Source organism: Haemaphysalis longicornis, unplaced genomic scaffold, assembly GCF_048455015.1.
Source record: "Haemaphysalis longicornis isolate Haplotype H1 unplaced genomic scaffold, Haemaphysalis longicornis Haplotype H1 scaffold_15, whole genome shotgun sequence".
Lineage (NCBI taxonomy): Eukaryota > Metazoa > Arthropoda > Arachnida > Ixodida > Ixodidae > Haemaphysalis > Haemaphysalis longicornis.
The window spans coordinates 16119587-16144166 of record NW_027526257.1 but is presented as its reverse complement, the minus strand read 5'-3'; positions in this window follow the sequence as shown (position 1 = coordinate 16144166).

Genomic DNA, 24580 nt, shown 5'->3' with positions numbered 1-24580 from the left:
GTTCTTGCGTTGTCCGAGTAGATTGTGGCTGGAATACCCCTTCGGGCTGTGAAACGCCTGAAAGCCTGCAAAAAACTGCTCGTAGACATGTCATTGGTCACCTCCAAGTGCACTCCTCTCGTTACCGCGCAGGTGAAAACTACCACGTATTGCCTTATAATCTCGTCTTTGTACTTCGCATAAAGCGTACCCGCGAAGTCAAGCCCTGTCACGTGAAACGGTAGTGATTCGTTGACCCTGTCCGCCGGTAGTGGAGGCATTGCTTGACTGGCAGGCCTGGTGTTGTGCTTCTGGCAGACCATGCATTTGTTTAGAACTCGCTTCACGGCCTGGCGACCTTGCAAAATCCAGAACTTGGTGCGTAGCTGCGCGAGTGTTGTTTGAACGCCGCCCTGTAACACAAGTTGGTGAACGTGACGTATCAGCAATTCCGTGAAAATTACGTCCTTTGGCAGTACAATGACATGCCGGCTTGACACTTGGCTGTATTGCAAGCGTCCTGATAGTCTGATGCGTCCTTCATCGTCCAAGTAGACTTCCTGTCCACTGATTTCAAAGGTCTTCACGCTTGTCGCAGTACCGCCACTTTGTCTCCAGATTAGTCCTTGAGTTTGTCGTATCCAGTATGTCTCTGCAGTTGTCACCTCTTTCGCAGTCAACGGCCCCTTACGATATTCTTTTTTGGCGTTGTTTACGAGCCTCAATACCCATGCAGTCACTCGTAGAAGCCGCCCATATGATGAATAATTTTCGACGTCCATGATTGGTTTGCTTTCAGTCATACCTGTGCATTTATGGCACTGTACTTCGGGCGGGTAATCCATCGTCCTTTTCGTACTTATGATGTTTGCTTTTTCCTGCTGATCTGAGGTCAGCCATTTAGGTCCGTGCCACCAGATGTTTGATTCCATCAACGATTTCGCGCTTATTCAACGTGTTAGTAGGTCCGCCGGATTGTCTTCACCTTGAACAAAAGACCAGCTTGCTTGAGGTCTCTTGTCTCTTATTTCTGCGACTCTGTTGGTGACGAATGAATGTCTTTTGCTTGTCCCCTTAATCCAATGAAGAACAATCATCGAGTCGGTCCAGCAGGCTATATCTTGAATTGCTTCGCTGAAGTGAATCGTTATGTATTCTTTAAGCCTCGATGCTAACGTTGCTGCCATCAGTTCAAGTCTTGCCAAACTCAACTCTTTAATTGGAGCTACGCGGGTTTTCGCTGTCAGTAGCATAGATTCTTTCGTGCCATCGTTGTACAACACTACTATGTATGCTGCCGCTCCGTATGCTGCTGGGCTCGCATCGGCAAATACATGAAGCTTGTACAATTCCACTAATTTGTCCTTGCTTGCGTAACATCGTTGAATTTCTAACAATTGCAGTTCCTCCACATCCGACATCAGTCTCCTCCACTCGTCGCATTCTCGTCGCATACGTTGGAGGGCTGCTTCATTAACTTGCTGTTCGGCTGCGTTGATAAGCTGCGTGACCTGGCAGCGAAGCGCCTTCCTTTTCTTCGTTATCACTTCTTTGTTCATTTCTCTGCGGTGTATGATGACGCCTTACTTGTTAGCCGTTCCGATGCCTCTGCTGGCCACTCCGGTGTCGTCGCGCGATCCAGGTCGGTCCGCTGCTCCACCGCCATTTCCTTCTGTGCTGCTCAGTCGCAGATAGACGTCCGTTGTGGGCGTGGAGGTAGAATCCTGGTCACGGCACCATTTGTTCATACGAGCGAGACCAGTGACAGCATGGAACAAAGAACGTTTAATGAAGAAGTAGAAGGAGCAGTCTTCTTGCTCTTCGTCTGTGATGATGATATTTAAGCGCCGTTATGATGACATTTAACACTACGTATTAGTGATTTAAAGCATAGCGATGAACAGGGGATTGCGCCCGGTAGACGACCGATACCACTGCGGGTGCTCGTTGACGGTGAGCCCACTGGTACGCACAAGCAAGTGCGTTTGTTGTGTAGGGGTTTCCGCCCCGCGACATCTTCCGTGCTCCCTCATAGACTATATATTTTTCTCAATTTTCTTTCGTTCCTTTGCAGGTGGAGCTAATGGATGGTAATAACAATAAAACACATTGGCGCGCTTATCACTTTGGCGCTTTAGCTATTTTATGGGAGACATTTTAAGTTGCTCTCTATTTCATTGTTATGCGCCCCATGAGGCCGTAGGATGACCAAACCCATGTCATCCGCTATCACTTAGTGTTTGGCGATTGCTGCATTGCTAAAGCAGTTCTTAAATAAGTTGAGAACACTGTATAGGAGCAGTTATTTAAAAATAGTATTAACTCAAATCATGCGTCAGCCTGACTACCAAAGACAACTACGTTTTCACAAATCACTATCGCCTTTTCAGTTGGGCAATCCAATTTCAAACTGCTGACACAAGACGAAGTGCAAAATGAAATAGATCTGCTGAAAGATTCTGTACGAAGGTTGTCAGCGAAGTGTTCTGTGTTCGTTTGGGTGCAAAAACTATGCCCACAAGTTCAAAGACGTGCTACAAGGGCCGCGTTATTACCAGCCCTGAAGTGTGAGTCAGAGCTAAAGCCCGTACCCAGAAAGCAAGGGTGTGGAACCACAATGAAAAAAAAATGTTATTTCTTTTGCAGTGCGCAGCCCGAAGTGGCGAAGACGGAGATGCCGAGCGGTACACGTTCCGCTCCCCGCTAGCAGACGACGCTCGCTTTCCTAGCGCAACTCGCAACCGCAGCGCCGCGGTGGCGAGAGTCGCGGCCGGCCGCCTTCTCTCCACGGCCACGGCGGGGAGATACAGAACTGAAACTAAAGCGTGGCAAACTGTTCGCATGGCGACGCAGTGAAACATCCCCCTCGCGAGGGGCACGATCAAATGCAGATCATTTCCGGGGGCGCACGACGTTAAGTAGTTTGCGTTACGTTAATGTTGTTGCACTTGTGGCAACTGCTGACGAGAGAGCGCTCGTCAGCAGTACAATTGGCAGCCTAGGCGCACGTTGAGCACAATAGAGGGAAGAGAGTGTCCTTGAAACGTGCCTGGGCGCGCTACGGAATGTTGATGACGCCGATAGCGAAACGTCTGACCCGGGCATGTCGAGGCGAGCGATGCGGACAACTACGGACGCCAAGAACGGGTGACATCGTGAGTTAAAGAAATGCTCTGCTTTTAAAACGTTTCTACAAAGCGACTTCCGCAAAATAAGAAATGTGTCTTTGTTAGCGCCTTGCCACCTTCGTAAAGCTATTGTTATATCAGTTACATTAAAAATTGAGCCGATTTATGTGCGGTTTGATAACCATCTGGTGACAGCGGGGACACAACAGCGTTTTGTGTCCATTTTGGCCGGTATCATTACCAACACCTTAACCAAAGCTCCGCATAACAATACCTCCGACCATTAAGTTTTTTTCATCTCAAAATACTGACACAGTGGCCTAGTAATCGTTCTTATATTGCTGTAGGCATAGCCAGGTTAGAACGGAGACATCCAACGTATATTAACGTTATTAGGGTCGTTCTCAAACAGCAATGTTGATGTCATTGTACTACTTGACGGCTGTGTTTCCCTAAAACAAAAGGTGCCAATTAAAAATGAAAGATTAAGCGAATTCCAACCAACGCAAGTGTCCGAGAAAAACTTCAATTATGTCGTTCATGATGGGCACACAGCAGAGACTACGCACATAGAAAAGAAGGCCGATAAGACAGCGCGTGTCCATTCTTTTCCAAGTCCGTCGACTTTGTGGTGTTTTCGTCATGCGGCATTACAAACCAGATCATTTCACCGTCCATTTCAATGATGGCGGTTTTTCTACTGTCGCTAACAATACCGCCAACCGAAGAACTTTGGACAAGTTAAATAACTGGGGAACTGCGCTACCGGTTGTAAGTGTGAATACCTCCCAAGGGACACAAAATCACGTACTTCGTACAAATTTGTGTAATGCGGTGTAAATATAACGCGACCTTTACATCACGAACAAGTACTTGTGTTGCAACGAAACCAAGCAACTAGTGTAGCTTCGCGTGTAGTTAAAAATTACAAATTTTATAACGGCCTCCGCATATGAGGCTTGAATATCAAAGAGAATTCGCATATCAAATCAAGCAAACTAACTGCTTCCAAGGACAAAATGTACAAGGTTGCCATTCACTCACAAGCGTCCCAAACCCCCCAAAAATTACCACGGTGCACTTGACAAATAAATGGAAAGAAATAGCTATTACAATTATCAGCGCAAGTGAATGTACAAACAACGGCGTGTAAGCTCGTTAATTCTAGCTTCATAATTTTGCAGATAATTCCAACCGTAAAATTCTGTGTGGCGATGCTCCCATGGAAGTCTATGTGTGAAAAAGCCCGTTCATTCAAACGTGATTGGACTCGGCACCGGATACCGGATACTTTGAAATTCATTATGGGGCGCTGAGATACGAGGATACGAGTTTCTAGGTTCGAGACGCAATACCTGTTGCAGCCAGTGACAACAAAGAGATGGAGGAGGCAGCGCAGGGACCAAAATACGCTCGACTGTCGGGGCTGCATGGAATACTGCACGTAACTTCATAATTTTGGAAAAGACGAATAGGAGTTCGTTCTCCATATCCGCATCTTAGAAGCAAAAGTGATCGCGGTCTCCTAATTAGACAAAAGTCATGCGGGAATTATTGAGCTATTCAATAAATACATTAGGTACTTGTCGTGCTCCTTCCCTATCGCCGTGTATTGTAGTGATTTTTCACTCTCGTTAGTTAGAACGTTACTTTGATCTGAGGCAGCATTTCCTTGCGGGTCGAAATCAAGGGACACTGAAGGCAAATCGCGAGTTGGGCGCAGACAAAAGTTCAACTGCCCCAAAGACCTTCCATTGTTTATTCGGCTGCGAAAGGTGCTTTATAAGGCCTAAAATTATCAATAGAAAAACGCATTTCATTCCTCCCTCCATTTTATAACGTTGCGCATGACGTCAATGGTTTCCGGAAGCGAGTGAGACGACGCTGTGTTCTAGCAGGAGAACTAAAATCTACCGAGAGAACCATCCCGGCCACGGAGCCACAGTTCGCGCACTCGATGCAGACGACAAAACAACTTTGCCCGCCCCACACTTCCGTGCCTGCCCCTCTCTGTGCGTCAATTCTGTGCCGCACTGGACGTGAGGTGGTGGTTCAGCAATGGGAATGCGCCGCGCGGTCTTTTACTTTACCTACACAACGCCTTGAGGACACCGCTACCGCAGCGAGAATGACGACACTGGTTGTCTTTTTATCAGCATATGCTCGTTACGGACAGTCTTCATTTAGTTGCCACGATGCACTAGGCTCAACACCGTTGCGCCCTCTGTTGTTCTTACTTCTGAAAGCTTTCAGCGCTAATGTCCGTTTTTCATCTCCATTGTGGTAACGCTTCTTGCGCCGTTTGTTCAATGTTTTAGCGACTTGCCTTTTTGTCCATCGGCCAGACGTGCACCTACAGCTTTTAGGATTTCTTAAAGCTCTACTAACGAACGCCTTCGCGCCGGTGTAGAATGAAAAACGTGCATAACATGATACAAATAATAATTTTCCTAAGTTCGCCCTGTAGCGAAAGCATAGCAGCACACAACGGTCTGAATCCAAAGACGCCATTTGACGCTCACTTCTACTAAACTTCATGACAGTCAAGAGGTGGTTTCAAAAATTAACATCGTCGCGGCATGCGTTTTCTGGGAAAAGAGCCGAATTCCCAGGCGATCCATTGTTTCTTGTTCGTCGTAAGATCAGGACTCCCATTTTTTCATTCACGGTGCCGAACTAGTCACTTCACGCCTGCGCAAGCCGAAAAGGTTTTTAAATAAACTCGCTCACACTGTACATACCAGGTGTGGGGTGGGATCGTGGATAGTGATAATTCTAACACAGTCACCACAGTTCCACCCGCTGGAGCACGCGCCCGAATACCATGGCCAAGCGAAAGCGATCACAACGCAACCACAAAGCTTCGGCTGCCGCCATCCTGGGTGAAAAACTTCCTTCGGGCAAACATCAGCACGTGAGGAAGCAAAGAACTATCAGACGAAGCAAAACCCGCCCGCATCTTCCCACGGGGGGAACTCAAGTAAATGCGTCGCAGAGTGGTGGAGGTATCGCGTGAATGTTGCCTAATTGGGTGTGGTTTAGGAATGCTTAATTGTTATTTCGTCTTGATTATTCTTATTTACTGAATGAAGGAGAAGCGAAGGCAAGGAGTGTAAAGTTAGTCTGTCTTTATTGCTTGGTGCCGTCAAGCAAAGCGAAAAGTCAAGCGAAAGCCTAGCAACGACGCCCTTGACTGAATTTCGAACGCGCGCTCCGCCGCTTATATACACACCGCCCTCGTTCGAGGGAGAGGAGTACGGGGGAGAGACGCGCATGCGCACACTTCCGAACACAAGCGCGCGAACTTTCCACGCACCCACCACGTCGTTATCACGTGTACACGCCCTGCCGCCGTTTCTGTTGAGCGCGACGCAGCGCACGGGTAGCTATGACGCATGCGCGCACAGACGCGCTCCCCCCGCACCGCCGCAGCTGTTGAGAGCGACGGAGCGCACGGGGTACACGCGCTCCTCCCGCACCGCCACACCTGTTGTTGAGAGCGAGAAGGGTACCGGGGAGAGACGCGCACGTGCGCCTCGACGGGACGCGCATGCGCAGTGAGCGCGTGGACGGCGCCGACAACATCGACGAGTCACATCGCGAGCCTAAGAAATGCTCCGCATTTAAAAAACTTGTTCTAATTTCTGTCCACTGAATAGCAAAATTGTGGACTTTCGACGCCCAACTTGCCGCCGTGATGGAAAGAAGGAGAAACAGACCTGACTTCGCTGAACCTCAATAACCGTCGGAACCGCCATCTGTACCGTGGCTTGATAGTTAGTGAATGTCGGCACAACTTCAATTGTATCAGAACAATTATAATTGTTTGCGACTTATGAACTAGAATGTGCGAAGGAAGATTTTCTGTGTTGAGGGCTTGCGTGCGCGGTTCTTGTACTGCCGTTCAACACGTGACTTTTGTGCCCATTCGCTGACAGCTTCCTTTTTAGTTGCGAAAGCCAATAGGTGTTTGGGATTTCGTCGTCTCATGTCGTCGTTTCATGTCATTGTCGTCGTCTGATATCATCGTCGAAGTGGTCTTGGTACTAAAGCACCGAGACACTCGTTTACGCCTTGCGCTGGTCATGGTACTGAAACACCTGGGCAATCGCGTACGCCTCGCGCTGGAACGTACCTCGTAATAAAATAACCGACCGGGAAACACGTTTTCAAGTCTTCGCTCTATACCTTGTATTCTGCGTGGGCTCCCCCTCCCCCAACGGTTTCATCTCAGTTTGCAAAAACGCGAAGGCGTCAAGAATACACTTATATAACGTATGCGCGCCCCTCCTCAGGTTTCGCGTTAGTGGAGATAGCCCGGGATTTTTTTTAATCTACACAATCATTTTCAAGGTTCTCACTCAGAGACTGGTATATTCGTTTTCTGCGGATGCCAATCTTTTATTTAGACCAACTCCAGATATGTCTTAAGTGTCCCTACGATACGTTTTTACAATAGTCTAGTTCACTCCAAATTGAGTAATAATCCACAACGTAACAAACTATCCTAATATACTGCAGAATAAAATTTACGCATTTAGAAGCTTTTTATATGCAAACTTGTTTTATTGTCGCTACTCTTGAACTGTGTTTAACCGTGCAGGGCACAAGGCCTAGTTAACCCTACCAGCCTCGTCACCCTCCCCATTATGTTGAATATGCTGCACACGGCTCAACTTCGGCTGCTACCGGGTCAGCTTACAGCTCGCGTCTCTGCCAACCTGACGTTCATGCAAGTCTCCGGCACCGCTTCTCTCAAGAACGAGGTTTACAAGTACTGGTCCCTGTGGCCTGCTATAAGTTTTCTCGTGGCTGCTTTGCCCTTCATTGGGATCACAGCACTCGAGGACGATCAGCGCATCCTCCACATGCAACTCTTGACCGGAGTTCCGAGCACATTGGTTGTATTCACGCACCTTATGTTTGACTGGCTGTGCTTCGGGTTCACCATGACTGCGGGGTGCCTTATCCACTACTTGTTCAATGACTACTCGACAGCAATGGCTGGTAAGTTTACACATCCACTGTACATTCCGGGGTGCCAAAAAAAATTACAGTAAAATGGGCTTCCTTCATATGCAGCTCAGTTAAATTCCCTCAAACAGGTGATTGCTAATATGTGGGTTACCAGGTTAGTCGGCTTCACTGTACAGAGACAATATTCCCAATGCGGGCGATCTTTTTTTATGCGGCGTGCACCGGTTCCTATCTGATAGGTTCCAATACTCTAAATATTCATTCCTTCTGTTTGCTACAAAAGACGTGGCAAAGGTGATGTTTGCGCCAACTTACGACGAACGCAACAGAACAACACAATCGTACATGCGCAGGCGGTTGATGCACTTTCCTAAAGCGTAAAAGCCGTCTGTTCACTCCAGGTTTTTATATGATATCGCCACCCATACCACATTTGGAATCGCTTACGTAGATCTTTGCTGCTTGCGCGACAATGTTTGACAGAATATTTGGTTCTGTACAGACCTTTGCAAATGTTACTGCTGTCTTACACATTCAATGCGCGATTCGTTTTGGTAAAACTGACACGCCAATAAGTTTGTGTGATTTTTATCTTTGTCTAACATTGTAACTTCATATTTCAAGCATAAATTCTATTTTTGTTGTGCACGCACTCCTCATTGAAGGCTATGAAAGTGCATCATCTTTTAAATTTACATCAACGTACCCCCACCCTGACCTATCGGAATTCATTATTTCCCAGAAAATCTTGCAAGCGGACCCATCCATCCAAAAAACGATATTCTATACATCTGCTGCGCCTCTCGGAAGCCGCTCAATTATAACCATGTTCCACCGGTTATTTGTTCTGACCAATAAATGTTAAGCCGAATTCCAGTTCATTGCTTTATTTACAGCTCGCATATTATCTACTTGACTTTGCTCGCAGCTTGAGCACGCTCATTTCTATTTGTGACCGCCGCCCCTGGTAGGCTCTCTACCATGGCTTGTTGTGCCAAGTTAATTTCTTTAGGGGTGAAGCCCCTTAGGGGCTGAGGCTGTTGCCGTCTCCTGTCGTCGTCATTGTAATCTTCGTTCGTCTTACGTAGTCGCGGTACTAAAGCATCAGGAAACTCGTTTACGACTCGCGCTAGAACGTGTCGCGTACCAAATAAAACACCGGGACACTAGTAAGCGCATCGCGCTGGAGCGCTTCGTAACGCGTACTAAAAACACACCGGGACACTCATTTACGCCTCGCGCTAGAGAGCTTCGTGCTTCAAAGACAAGAGACCTTCACAGCAAAGCTATATACCCGTACCCTCCAACGGTTTCATCTCCGTTGGCACAAACGCCAAGGCACTAAGTATACCCTTATACTCTGCATCCTTCGCCCCACATCAGGTTTCACGTTAGTGGAGATTACCCGGGATTTTTCAATTTGCGTTTTAAACACCAAATTTTGAGCGGCCATAAGGCATCGGTAAGAGTACGGATTCATTGTATGTTTTTACTTTAGAAGTAGGCACAGGTAGAAGTAGGAAGTTTATTACGTCAGAGTTCTTGCCGCATACAAGTTTTTCCGGCAATAGGGTACTTTGTAACCTTTTTTTCAGGAGCCATGATTGTGACGTTTTGGGTGTGCGGACCATGTCTCATCCTATGTTGCTACGTTGCACAAGGAAGGGAGGCCAGATCGGGACAGTTTTCATTGGGGTGTTTTGGCCTCTTACTTTGCGGTGAGTCTAAAACCAGTTTTGTCTTGGAAAAACTACAATATTTGGCATATAAATTGTGTGTTCTGTTGGTTGCAATGTGTCCGTAGTTTAAATCAGCACCAGAGTATGACATTGTTTATTTCTACAACAGCCTTTCCACACGACATTTTATAAGTTAGGTGAAGTTGGAACTATGTGCACTGTGTAGCGATGCGCGCGAAATTGGCCGGAGTTCATTCGCGGCCTTCGCGGGCTTCGCGCCTTATGCTTGTGATCTTTCGCTGCTATGACGACCTTGAATTTTTCTACCGGACGAAGAAACGCTGCCGGGAAGTAGAGGTGAGGCATTCTTTGACCTCATCTTCTTGTCTTATGTATTTAACGAAGGAGAGTGGCTCTCTAATTTCGGTCCGCATTAGCGGTTAGCCCTAACGTTTTCGTGTCACATTTGGACCGTGGCGTAGAATTGAAGGGGGGCTTTTTTACCCGTGTGAAAACAGCATCAATTTTTGTGCCATTTCAATTCCTTTGTTATTTCGTTACGTGAAGTGTTAGAATTGTAGCCGGATGTTTTTGCTAGCTGAATGTTTCGCAGGTAAGAAGCACAGTCGCGCAAATAGCGGCAGTGGTATCCTGTTCGGCGGCTTGGTTTAGTTACAGTGGCTGCCGTGCAGTGGCTAGCTACCTGCACGGCTCCAAAGAATTGTGTACAATAGGGTGAGTGATAGGAGTGCGTGTAGTGTGGGGCAGTCACTAAAATGACAATATAGAGCCCCGCGTACAGCAACCGACTGAAATTCTGTCCAGACAGGTTTTTTTTAGGTTTTGATTGACTGCACAATGAAAGGAAAAGGACTTTCGGGGCGTACGCCCCGCACTACTGAGGGAAAACTACATACATCTACAGCGATGAGTGACGCGAGAAACCTCACTCGATGGGTACAGCAAAAGGTATTGTGGGCGACACAGACAAACGAAAAAGTTTTACACAGGCCGCTGGCAGCGGTGACTGCGGCAGGCGACGGGCTGTCCCGTCGCGGGCTTTTTTCCGGCCAGAAGCAACCCACAAGCGAGCGCAGGCGACGACGACGGAGGGCATTGGCGGTAAAGCATTATTTTTTTAAAGACGATAGTCTTTCTTGGGCAACCTAAACCCAGGAAGTTTGGTCTGTCTGTCTGTCTGTCCGTTTGTCTGTCAGTGACTCGATTCAGCCACCCGGCCAAAGTAAAATGTACACTGCGCAATAGTTTTATATATTCACCGCCAAATGTGAGCGTCTAAGCCTGGTTTATATGTTCATACTTGTCAACTTTGTTGAACATGAACAAGACATTACGCAAATATAAGGCCAAAAATTCATACACAAGGGATATTTTCAGTGTACTTTTAATAAAATTCATGGATGCTTGGTTTTTCTATAGTAAATAATATTCTACATATACTGCACAAAACCAACCACCGCCTGCCGTTGCCCGCGCCACCTACAGGCGGCATATAAAAAATCACGCGGCAACAGCAACGAAAGGTTCCACTAGGTAGGTTCCATGTTCTGCTTGGAACGCACGTTACGCGTGGCCACGCGGTTCTATAAACCTCAAGTCCGCCGCCTGTATTCATTCGCGTCTCCGCCGTACTGCAGTGCTGGCATCCAGGAACCCGGCCTGTAGCCGTGGAACGCGGTAAATCCAAATCGCCTTGAGCAAACCCTTGGTTTGTTTACCTTGGGTTGAGCGTGACGGTAGAAGAACAGCAAGAGAGGTGAGCGGGAAAGCAAAGGGGGGCATCTCCTTTGCAAATGTCTACAAGGACTATCATCTTTTGACGACATTTAATGTTCCTTCCTTGACGGTTCTATTATCTGGTCAGTGACGCCGCCAATTGAGTTGTCCAGGTTAGCATGCATCCTTCTAGTGATAATGAAGGGAACCGTGGAATACCTGACTCATATTCCAATGGCAGCTTCCGGCGCTTCTGTCATGGTTTGGAGTCTCCATTTCCTCGTTCCCTGCCCCTTCGCCAGACCAAGGCAATTCGAAGTAGCTTTCTGTATCTACTATATGTTCCAACCTTGTAAGTGCGATTCCTCATTTCCATCGCATATCTGAAGCAGGGGGTCGACCCGGTAAGAGACATAATTATGTTACTTGATTAACGTTTTATTCCAGGTAGTTTGGTTTACCATAAAGTTGAATTTGATGGGGCTATGGCATTAGTAGGTGAAAATAATTACGCCTTGATAATAGCGGCGCGCTGTTTCGAGGACAGTAGGCGGTGGTGCTTTGCCTTGCGAGGGGCTATGGTTTTCTTAACGAGCGTATGGATCACTGTGGATGATTCAAATGAATCGTTGGGAGATAAAAATGAATTGTAATATCGAAAGAAACACGTTCTGGCGTTTCCGTTTGACTTTAAATTCATAAACGGTTATGATACAGATAAAGGTATGCACAGAACATGCCTGCAACCACTGTTTATGGCATTTTGGTTCCATTCCTCCTTTAATGCCGAGTATGTCCCATTGCTTCACATTAAAGTGTGCTCCTTCCCCAGCCCAGGCTTTCCAAGGTCTGGGGCTGGATCCGAGGAGAAGTGTAATATTCGGCCGAGGGATGTGGAATAGCGAGCTAAGAGTTGTGGGTTAATTGTGAGCATTGGTGTTCGCAATATTTCGAGGTTCCCTGACTCATGCACCTAACACGGAATAGGGATAGGTAGGACACTACGGAGGAGCCATGATAATCCTGGTCTCGGCCGTGGTGTAAGAGAGGGGTAGGTAGCCAAGTGAGAAAACAATGCTACCGCCTGGTTGCCGACCTTATTGGGCAATGAATCGCGGTCAAAATAACCAGGTGGAGTTTGTAAATGTCTCCTCTTGTGACCACTTGTGGCAGCGTCCTTCGGGCTGGACTAAGAGGTAGGGAACTTAGCAAAGTTTGAGTTTCCTGTCTCTGGAAGAATGACCACTGCCGCATAAAGCACCCTAAACAACGCCCTGGTGTTAATTACATGCTGAAGGTCTGTCTACAGGCACCACCGAAAAACCGCTCGAGTTTATTCATAACGGCCGACATCTATTCAATGACTAATTTCCCGCGGTTCAGGCATATTTATCGCGACAGCTTTTATGCAGATGACACTTTACCACCCGTAGTGAAAGAGGTTTCTATCTCTTTCTGCGATAAAGGCAACGACTACAGTGTTAGTCGGACAATGAGATGTCATTCTTAGTGAAAAACATTTCTGTCTGTTTTTGCAATGGAGGCAACAGTTGCTCAGCTACTCTGGAGCTGAGATGTGTTTACGGGGCATTGGTGCTTTGTAGGTATGTATGATGATGATGGTTGGTGTTTAATGGCGGAAGGCCAACGAGGGCAAAGAGCGCCAGAGAAGCTATTTAGTGGTTGAAGAGAACTGATTACCACAAAAAGGCAGGTATAAAAACGTGTAAACCGGACATAGTAAAATCATTTTAAAGATAATGGGGATGGCTGGTGTATAGCGACAGATGTGATTATGCATGCTAGGAAATATGGTTTAAAAACGTAACGTCTGACAAATACTTAAAGGAGCACTGACCCGAAAATTTTATGTTACACTTTTATTGCTTTTATCGATGCTTAATGGTCTGGCGAACCTGAAACAGCACTTCAAATACTTCAGCGCGCGATAGTTAATTACTTTGAACGGCCTGAAAATCGTTTTTTTCAAATTCCCGCGCTTTCATCCCGAACGGCGCATATGACAACCTCCCGGTTTGACCTCACCGCTTTGTGCGGACGTCACCGGTGCCCGCTTGAGAGGGTGTTGCGCCCGCTCGCCGCTCGTTTGGCCGCGCGCGTGAAGTGACGTCACGAGTTTTTGGCGAGCGCTGCGCCTCACTTTTTTTTCCTCTCCTGGAGTGATCTCACGCTGATGTCCATTTGCTGAGTGCCGCTCCGCGCGCTGCTCCGTCGGCGGGATAGATGCGATCCAATTGAACTATGTTCTTCGCGTCGCAGGCCGCTCATATTTCAGCCAGGGTATTCAGTTGAGTGCAGGAAGCGAACTGTGCAATAATATTAACGCCGAAAATTGGTGTCAGTGCTCCTTTAAGCACGCGTTTTACAGAAACCATGGCATCGTCACCCTCAAACAACGATGGCTGTAGCGGAATGTGTTGTGTGTAGATTTCTCTGAAGTGTTTCTGTCGTGTTGTGTGAAGTGCCTTACATTGAATGAGTATGTGAATTACGAATAGGGCCTCTTCGCACCTGCTACACACAGGTCTTCAAGACACTGTGAGCAGATACGGATGTGTAAAACGTGCGTGCCCTATCGGTAGCCGAGCAAGTGCAACTTCTGCGTATCTGCTGCGTGTGTCGATGGTGTATGGTCCCAAGAGTGGCTTTATTACGCCTACCTTGTTGTCTGTATTTTCACTCCAGTGCGTTTGCCATGTTTTGTGAAGCTGTTGTCCAAGGTGTGGCTTTATGTCAGTGTAGGGTAATGTTGTTATGTCTACAGTATTCCCGAGTGTAGCAGCAGCAGGCATTTTATCTGCGGTTTCGTTGCCTGGTATCCCAGAGTGCCCAGGAACGCAGCATACTGTTATCACGAGACCTGAGGTGTGTGCCGACATAAGGGCCTTAAGCACAAGATTGATTACATAATTTTTTCAGCGTTTTCTAGACAAAAGTGCACGTACAACGCTAGGAGAATCTGTAAACACTATGGACTTTGAATTTTGATTTTGTACGATGTGATGTAAAAGAAGTAAAAAGTTGTGTGCTTCAGCTGTAAAAATGCTGTTTTGGGAGTTCATTGTTTTTTACACTTTGAAGTTCAGTCCACGTGCAGCTCAAGACACAGCCGTAGCTGTCTTCCGTGCAGCGCAGTAATAATGTGCGTACTGATGCTTCTCCTCCAGTAAGAGGAAACGCTGCATAATGGCTACCCTTAGTGCCCTGTTTTTATCCAATTGCAGAAAGGACAAGTCACAACAAACAGCCCTTAGTTGCTACCGTGCAATAAAGTCAGTGATGGGTGTCGTGTAGATGTGTGAAAATGACACTGCTAGCTGAGAAGCTTCTGTCTCACTCTGAGAGGGAATGGCATGGTGGACGGTTTAAAAAAACCTGCTGCGAGGATGCATCATGAATGGTTGAAATAAAAGGATGATTTGTCATAGATATTATTTTAGAGGCATACAACAAGTCAGTGTATGTCCTCTGGTAATACAGGGACCATTATTGATACTCTGCATAGAGGCTTTCAACGGGCCTAGTGCGAAAGGCGCCATAGGCAAAGCCCCAATTGCAGCACCGGTTCAAGCATTTTTCGCGCCGTTTTGGTCGCCAACCCATACACGACAAAGCCATAATCCAAGCGAGATCCTACCACGGCAGTATAAAGGCGCAGGAGGAGCTGCTTGTCAGCACCATAGGATTGGTGTGACAGGAATTTAATGTTCCTTGTTTTTCCGCATTTCTGTTTTAACTGCTTCAAGTGAAGGATAAATGTCAGTTTACTGTCGAATATTCAGGTCAAGAAAGAAAACGACCACTACATAGAAATTACACCATCTTCCCGTAGGGAAACCCTGAGTGATATGCGAAGCAGGCAAAGGGTTGATTCAAGTGCCCATTAGTTTCCAGTTCGTCGTTAACGTGAGGTTGAGGTACGTAGCTACCGTTATATTTATCGTTTGGTTTCCATGGTAACTACCACACTTTTCACGTACCGGAACTACGAAATAGGAAATGCTTTGACCCCATGGCTGTTTTGCATACTACTCAGAGTTCCCCTACGGGAAGAGGGTGTAATTTTATTGGAGGGGGGGGGGTGTTAGAGTGGAGAGGCATAAAAGAGAGAGAGACGTACGTGGTATGGGTTTGTCTTTATTTAAGCATTATCATAATTATGTTCCACTTAGGTGACGTCGATCTGTGGTTCGCGTTCCGCTTTGATTATGACCGCCGTATGGTCTGTGAAACGTAAAGTAAAGGGCTGTTCTATTGGATGAACCTTAAAGCTGCTGAAGATGTGGTCGATGCACGTTCCCCGGACGGTTGTGGGCTGCTTGTCAGCCACGGCCTGCCGAGACTCACCGATGCACGCCGCTGCCGACGACGATGAAAAGTCGAAGGCGAGTGAAGCGTGCCCGTCTCGTGCCGGCCCAGGAAGACACCTGCAACACTGTCGCTCCAGGAGCCATAGAAGGGACCGGCCGTTCAGCAAGCCGAGCATGCGCAGTGGTGGTGTGGACGGTGCAACAACGACAACGACAAAGGAGGGACATAGCCCCGACCATGAGATTCTTCGGATGTAAAACTTCTGTTTTCCTATGAAAGGTATTACTATAATATTAGTAGAGATTTCAGGGTCCACATGAATGCCGCGCTTCAGGGAGAACACAACACAAGTACTTTTTACATGGTTCAGTTTAAAACCGTTTGTGTCCCCCTAGCCAGCAAGTTTGTTCACCCCAAGCTGGACAAAACGTTCAGAAATTGAAAAGTTGCAAGACTTAAAAAATATTTGGCGTCATCTACATTTACAGAACAGGAAATGGTTGGTGGCAATGCCTTCCTGAGTGAGTTCATCTTAAAAACAAATATTTTACAACTCAACACACTGCCTTGAGGGACGCCATTTTCCTGCACATATACATTCAAAAGAGCACTGCGAACCCTCATTCGAAAGGTCCTTCCTGACATGTAGCTAGCGATATAGTTGAGCATGTGACCCGAGACACCAAATGACTTAAGGTCATTTATGATGCCGTACCGCAAGGCAGTGTCATAGGCTTTTCCATATCGAAAAAGACTGTTATACAATACTGGCAATGGATTAAGGCATAATTTACATATTATTCCGTCGCAACCATTTAATTATTGGTGGATCTTCCCGCCCTGATGCCAACCTGGCAGCTCTCGAGAAGACAATTGTAGTCTAAGAAGTTCATGAGTCTCCCATTGATGATCTTCTCGAGACGCTCGCACAGGTAGTTGGTCAGGGCAATGGGTCGGTAGCTAGCGGGATAGGAAGGGTCCTTCCATTCTTTCAAGAATGCTACAACTATGGCCGCCCTCGAAGACTTTGGAATGTGCCCCGAAAGCCATATTTGGTGTATAGGTGTAGGATTGTCTCAAAAATGTCTGGGTGTAGGTGTTGTATTATGGTAAATGCAAACATATATGCGCCTAGACCTGAAGGTTTGCACGTGCTCTGGGCAGCCGTGAAGTCATTGAGTGTGAATTCAGAGTTGTAAGAAGTTCTAGAGGCGACTGCATCTCATTCACTCGCCTTGCCCCTCCATACGGCGTTGTTGTCCGTCCACACCCCTCCCCCTACACTATAAAAAAAATAATAGTTAGCGGCCCCCGGTTTCAATCCCACGACCCTGTGGGCGGAACGCGAAGTACATGGTGCTCTTCCCACTGCGCCACAAAACCGAGACAGAATCAAATGCTACAAACGCGCCTTATATCCTTGACTTATTCAAACTACGTCAAGATGCTACTGATCCAACGCATGATGGGGCAATGATCAACAGTTGCAATAAAAGAAAAGAAGCTCCCACTTACAGCAACAATGATGGAGTAAAGGTCGTTGCGACAGCGAAGCCCCATGCATACCACTTAGAGAGATTGACCAAGATTGGCCAATAAAACATAATAATAATCATAAAACATAATAATCATACGCATTCCTGACACGTTTCCCGCGATTTCAGAATCAATCCAACGGAAACACCAAGTGAACCCCACGATGCGTCGCATCTACACAGGGTCCCCCACGCGGAGAGGTGGGCGCAATTTTTTATTTGTGTTTATCATGTAAGGGCTTTTTGTCTGCAGATGTTTTGCGTCGCATGAAACTGTTAGTGCAGTTTGTTTTACTGCGCTGGACACATGTTGGAAGTGTTGTGCGAGTATATTAGCCATAGCTACGAGTGTGTACCCTGTAGTACTTACAAGGGGCAGGCTGTGTGTTTGTTGTCCTTTGAGCATTTGTCTCCGTGTCCAGACTTTGTGTGCGTCTGTGTATGAGTTAATAGAAGTGAGGAAGGCGCGCCAACTCTCCCGTTTCGCCTCACGACGCACCCGCTTCCCAAACGCCTTTGCCAGTTTAAATAAATTAGATTATTTGACGTGGGGTACTGAAGGAGAATACCCCACGCCTTGGTTTCAGCCTCTCGCACACGCCTACAGTCCTTGCGCCACCACGGCTACTTCTGGTTGCGCGGGTCACCGGAGGCGTGGGGTTACCCACAAACCTCTTTCCCGCCTCTGGGATGGAGATTTTCGCAGTTACTGTGATGTTCATGGTCTTTCTTGAGTTGAATTTTTGCACACTTGAGGGAGTACGCCGCATGCGGCCCACGGTAGTTCACACAAGTGAAGGTGTTGCATGGACAGTTGTCGCTCGAATGATCTTGCTCCGCGCATTTTGCGCAGAATTTCTGCAATGGCAAGAGTTTTTACCGTGCCCGAACCCCCTGGACTTAAAACTGCGCCGTGGGTTTGGGATGTAGGGACGGATGGAGCACCGGATAAAGCCTGCATTTATATGTTGTGGAAGAAATGTGTGGCCAAAAGTCAAGATGATGTACTTCGTGGGAATCTACTTGTCGTCTCTGCGGATGGTGATGGGTCTCACGGCAAGGAGAGCCCGCAAGGAGATCCGCATCCGTTTCGTTCAGAAGATCTGGCTCGGTTATCACACCCCGCGACCTGTTGAGGATCAGATTGTGTGTGACCCTGATGTCCACACCAACCTCTCTAGTCTGAGTTAGAAGCTTTGTGGACTGCTGCTTGTTATTTACCTCGATGAGGTGTTCACCAGTCCTTTGCTTTTTGGCCTTAGACGATTTTCCTGTTATGGCTTCAAGATATTTTGCAATCAAGAAAACTGACTGCGATGCAGGAGGGTGGGCTGGACGGAGAGATTCCATGACAAGAAATCTTGGGTGATGATCCTGTTCAGGAAAAGTTAAGGACGGCAATGGGGGGAAAAATACTTCGGTGTGGCCCCTTTTCAGGGACCGATCACGTTTTTGGGGTTTTAGAAAATACCACACAGCGTAGTATAAAAGCAGGAGACGGGGTACTTTCTTCGCGCGGATTACGCTGACACCGAGAGAGGTCCCAGAGCTCCCTGCCGGGTAAACAGATAGGGAGACCATCTGCCGGAGCTTGACCTGGGCTCCGACAGCCACCGTTTTTGGTTTCTTGCCCTTCACCGTCAAACACATCACCAGAGTAGGTCACAGTTTATGTTGGGGGGCTCGGGGTCCGCGGTATCGCCAATACCATCACTAAGATTGCTCAAGGTGCCCCGTGCTGTGCTTGTAAGTATGTAGCATGCTTGTCTGTATTGGTGGCATGGTTACTTAATGAATATTCTGGACGATTCTTGGGAGAGTAGGGAGAGGCTCCGGTGCTTTTGTCGGGTCACCAGTCTTTCGCCCCCCTATGCGGGATATAAATTCTTATAAAGCGTCAGTGTATTCTTAGCCCGTGCATTAAGTTATTGGACGATGTAGGGTGTCTTGATTTACCAGGAAGTTTGAAGCCTGCTATTTATAAAATTCTGCCTCGTACGGTGGTGTCGCTGAGGCATGCACGTTTATCCCCCCTCAAGCAGTGGCGGTAACTCAAAACATCTAGCTGCCAAATTCACTGATAGTGTTTCTGTAAGAGTTAGAAAGAGCGCTTCCATTACAGGGAAGAAAATGAACGAGGTTAGCCAGTGCCTCGTGCACAGCGTTACCTGACGCGTCAACCGTTTTTGAGTAGAAGCAGTGGCGGCACCTCTCTCATGTCCGAAAGCGCGCGAAGTATGGATATACCGCAGAAACAAGACGTCTTAGGGGCCATACTCCTAGACGCCTAAAACTGCCACCTTGCAAAGGTTGTACAAAAACTTGTAGATCCTTCCGTAGAACTCAATGAAGTGGTATTGCTCTGCTGACGCGACGGTTTCCGGCAGCCTGCTGAGACGGCAGCGAGTGGGGAAGTGCACCAGAAAATACCAGCAAAGTGTCTTTTTCTGGATTTTCAGATGGCGTTACGGGTGATCTTTTACAGGCAGCGTTTGGTATTCCCGGGCATCGCCTCCTGTGTGTAAACAATGCTAAACGCATCAACCCCGATCAGCCAAGCAAGCCCTTTCCTGCTACGCCTGCTAATCTCCCACATTTCTATCCTTCATAGTGCGTCGCTGGCGCCAAGCGATAGCTTAGGCATAACGTGATTTACCTCAACGCTTGGTTTTCTATCGCTGGCCGCAGCACTACTATTTCGGCGGTCGCAAGCACAGGTTGCGTTCGCAACCAGGCCCAATCTTCTGTAGGACTGCTGCACTGTCCAAGCGTGCTGCGCAACCAACTTCCGCTTAGTACTGTCGGGTAGTACAAAGCTGCGGTGGTCCAATGGGGTACCGTGTTGACAGAATGAAATGAACTCTATAGTACTAATATTTTTTCGACATAGACTCCAGCCCATTCCCGGCGCACCCGAGTGCTTACGGTGATCAACTTGGCATTAGGAAAACACCTTTCCAGCATTAAATACGTTCGAAAAAGGTTGTGGGATGGTTACAGCGCTCTACTACTCGCCGGTTCAACGATCGATGGTCTGGAGATATGAAAGCGTCTTGTTTAAACTAATACACTTGGTGGCAAAGACCTTTCAATAAAAACTGGTTAAAAGAAGTAATGGAATCGGTGTAGGTGTAATGCAATCGGAGATGACCATGCGGAAAAGTCAGCGAGTCCTACGGACCGCAGGCTTGTCTGCTGCAGTGGGATGCGCTTTTGCGTACCTGCCCACTAGGCGGGCACTTTGATTAAACACAGCTTATTTGCGTCGCCGTTACGAATACGTGGTGCAGCGCTAGTTTCCCTTTGTATGCTTGGCACAGTGACAAAATGCAGCGGGCGTCCGAAGCGTGAAATTTGTTTTGTGATTCCGAAAGTAGTAGCCGTAAAACAAGGTGGTCAGGCAAACTGAGGGGCCATTCAGTTTGTTTGCTTTCACTTTACTTAATTAGGCTGTAGCATCATATATTTCCTGTTCGCACTTAATGGAGTATAATAAGGATCGGGAACCTTTTTAGGTGTAGTGCCGAGTTGTATGAAATCGACGCGGCGGAGGGCTGGATGGTATATCGGATGGGAGGGCGATGGTGGCTTTGAAGGCAAAGAGAAAAATTCCACGAATTGCCAATAATATTTGACAGTAATTTGGCTAAGTGGAAAGATGAGGGACACTGCAGCTGGATGCGATCTAACCTCATTTGTCTCGCGGTTCAACCCCATTTCAAGTCCAAAGTGGCGTGTCGGTGTCCAGATTGTTAGTGACAGGGGGAGGGTTGGAGGTTCTGACGACGTGCTGGGGGCCGCATAAAAGGTTCCCGCAGACTGTAGGTTACCGCCTGTGCGTTAGAAGATAACCAACACATTCAGTCACGATCGCATGCAAATATTTGGGCCGCGCACTCTGTATGTGGCTGTGTTATGTTATGTAAATATAGAAGTACATATTTTCCAGGCATCGAACCTACGATGTGGTGCTTGTTTCGCGTCCTTTTAATGCGCTTAATTTGTTTACTTCAGGCTATTGCCTCCCCTGCTCGTTAGTAGGCATGCACCATGCCATTCGTAAATCGTGCAGCGTCAAATGTTAAGCAGGAAATATTTATTTTGCGAAAATGCGAAAAAATTCCACTACCTTTCAAACCGGTGCCAGGCCACCAGTGTCGGGTACCTCGGCTGCGCCTCTCGCGACCGCTTGCATGCTCCCGCTGTGCAGCCAGTTACAGTTATCTCAGGATTTAGTAGGGGCGGCGTTCAGCATTTCTGCTACTTGTAAACTGTTCCCTTATAGACCTTACGCAAGAAGTAAGAACGATAGTTATCGTGGGAAAGTTATACCACCCGACCTGCCGGTACGGTCCCACCTCACGACGATCGCGCCAGCTCGCTGAAACGAAAGCCGATAAATCGGCTTGTTAGAGTTTATATTGTATTATTTAACCTCTGCAGCTGCTTCAATGACTATATTGTTAAGCATGCAGTCATTTAAACGCTTCACAACACCATTAAATTACATAGAACAACCTTTTGCTCGGCCTGTAATTAAAACACACGGGGCCTGGCGAGGGCCGCTCGCCCAGAAGCATCGGGCACAAGGGGGCGCTGGATGTCGCCAAAACTAAGCCGCACGAGCCCTATCGATTCCCGTACGGCGGGTTAGCGCGGTGAACCTCGTACCCCACCTTACGGCATGTGCCTAAACAGGCGTCCTCATCAGGCGCACTAAGAAGCAGGCGATGCATTTGGCATTGAAGACATACAGAAGAAGGCGATTGCAGTGTTGCAGGCGATAAGCAGTTGCCAATAGCTTGGCATCTGACTTGAGCTACTGTAAATGTATATCGTGTTTTCGCGGGTGGCAGAAAACATGAGTCGCTTGCCATAAAAAAATTACCATGCTCTCCTAAAGAAAGTTTACAAAAGCGTGAAAGCGAAAAGTGCGTCGAACCTTCGTTGAAAGTGCATCGAATCGATAGTCAAACCATTAAATACCAAAACCTTAAACGAAGAACGATACTATCTGAAGATTTTCGAGCACCTACGAGTAATTTAAATCTATACCAAGGAGTGGTTGATGAGGTAAAAGTATACCAGTGCACTTCGTCTTCATTATTCTATCGCCTTATGTACAATTAAGTGCAACCGTCCGTTTTCGTGAGTTTCAAGGAACCGTTTTGAGAGAACGAAAGCCCGGTTTCAGGCAACCGGGACGTGTCCAGACACCTTATCAGTTCTGTTCGGTCGTCCAACCGGTCTAAAATGAAAAGCATCAGTTTTTTGGCAGAAAGACATCGATCCCATAAGGAATGATTTTGTTTGCATTTACTCACATTCATTAGCAATAATATTGGGAAATGACCTTCTAACAAAGTGATGCAGTAGTGGGCATTGCTGCTCTTTTGAGCGACCTGATATAATCATCAAGCGCAAATGTTTGTTTACGGTCCTCCATCATGACAAGGGAGAGCAGCCGGAGCGCCGTTTCAAATAGGCCGACAAATCGTCGTTGCAGGGTGACGCTCACGCATTTTTGAATAAGGTTCACGTCGCGGAAAATAGGCGGGAGTAGTCTGCGTGGTAGGTCTTCGAGGAAATTTTGCAAGCGACCTGTATGTTTTGGTCTAAAGATGTAGACGCCAGAAGGTTACTTCGACGCCGAGAGAGAGAGAGAGAGAGAGAGAAACGTTATTTAAAACTGACAAGACCATTTTTCTTGTTCGGGTACTCAGTTCAAGTCTCCTTTGGTACGTCCCGCTGCCGTCGCTCTTTGCGCTAGCAGAAGCTGCGTTTCAGGACAGGAGCTGGGCAGCGTACCCTCCCACTGCTGTAGTGACTGGTTGGGGATATGGAGAAGAACTGCGTTGAATTCATATTCCGAGGCAATATGTTACACCGTGGCTAAGTCTTGCCAGGGAGTACATAGGGAATCCTAAAGAATAGGATGGATGGCGTGTAGTGGTGTTGGGTGTGGGTAGGTATTGGCCTATAGTGGTCTCGGGATGACTTTCTGTTCTTTTGTGGCCTGATCAGTGGCTGGTGGGGGCAGTTGTATTTCTAGCTGAAATTATTGAATAATATCGGAGTGTGCGAATCGGAGTGTGCGAGGAGTTGTTGCTAGACATCCTCAATGAAAGTATTAGGAACGACGTATCAGGAGATATGCAAGAACACCCTGCTTCGACGCCGAGGGCGGATTTTGCGGCAAATGATGAACGAGGATGAAAGAGAAACTTATCTACACTTGCCTAAAGTGTAGGTTTGAAACGTTGCGCCTACGAGATGTTGATAGATTGAGCAAGAAAGCCAGTGTCAGTTTTCCACACTGCTTATTCGCAAAACTTGTTACCAAACTCCACGTTTTGTTTTTTTGCTAAGAGAGAAAAAAAAGTGTGAGAAACAGTGAGTTCCTAATTGAGTTAAAATAATCTGTGCTTGGGAAAGGAAGTAGTAAACAGGTGGTAGTCAGATGAAGGTTTGAAACCAAAGTCAAGCTTCCATATGCAGGCGCTCCTTCCTTTGCGTTCTGAATCAGCTGACGCCGACCTTGAGATGGCGAGCTGTTCAAAGCTGCCTTTCACGTCTTGACAAAAGTAGAATAGACAACGCTTTGAGTTGTTCTCCCCTGTTTATGCCTTTGGAGTTGGCCAGGTTGAATGGGAGGTTGCAGGTATTTGGTCCGTTTAGCACATCGCTGAAGGTAATGTCTGGTGTTTTCCCCTAAGCCTATCCGCCAATCTATATCTGTAGATATTGTAAGCACAGGCAAATGAATGCAAGAAGCAGCGCCCCTGCGGCGTTGCCTTTCAATCATTCATCACCCACGTTTTATCTCCATTGCCCAACCACACTATCATTATCACGGCATCTTTCTCTAACTAGCGTGGCCCTTACATCACCATTGTTGTTTGATGCTCTTTGCGGCTTCGGGCTTCGGTCCCCAACGCCGTCTGGCGGAACACTGTGGTCTTCATTGGCGCTAACATCTCCACATTACACGCTCTGTTTGTGGTCCCCGCTGCGTGCATTCGCACCACCTTATACTGTTCCGGCTCAGTGTGGTGCTAACATTGTCACGATAGAAGCCATCAGATGTTTTACAGCACACTATTTTATGGAGGGCATTTGTCATCGCTTCAAGTTTCTGATGTTATCACACGCACCCGAAATCAGTGTAGTGCAGAACTTGCTACGCTGATTTTACAGCGAATCTGTTAAGCTT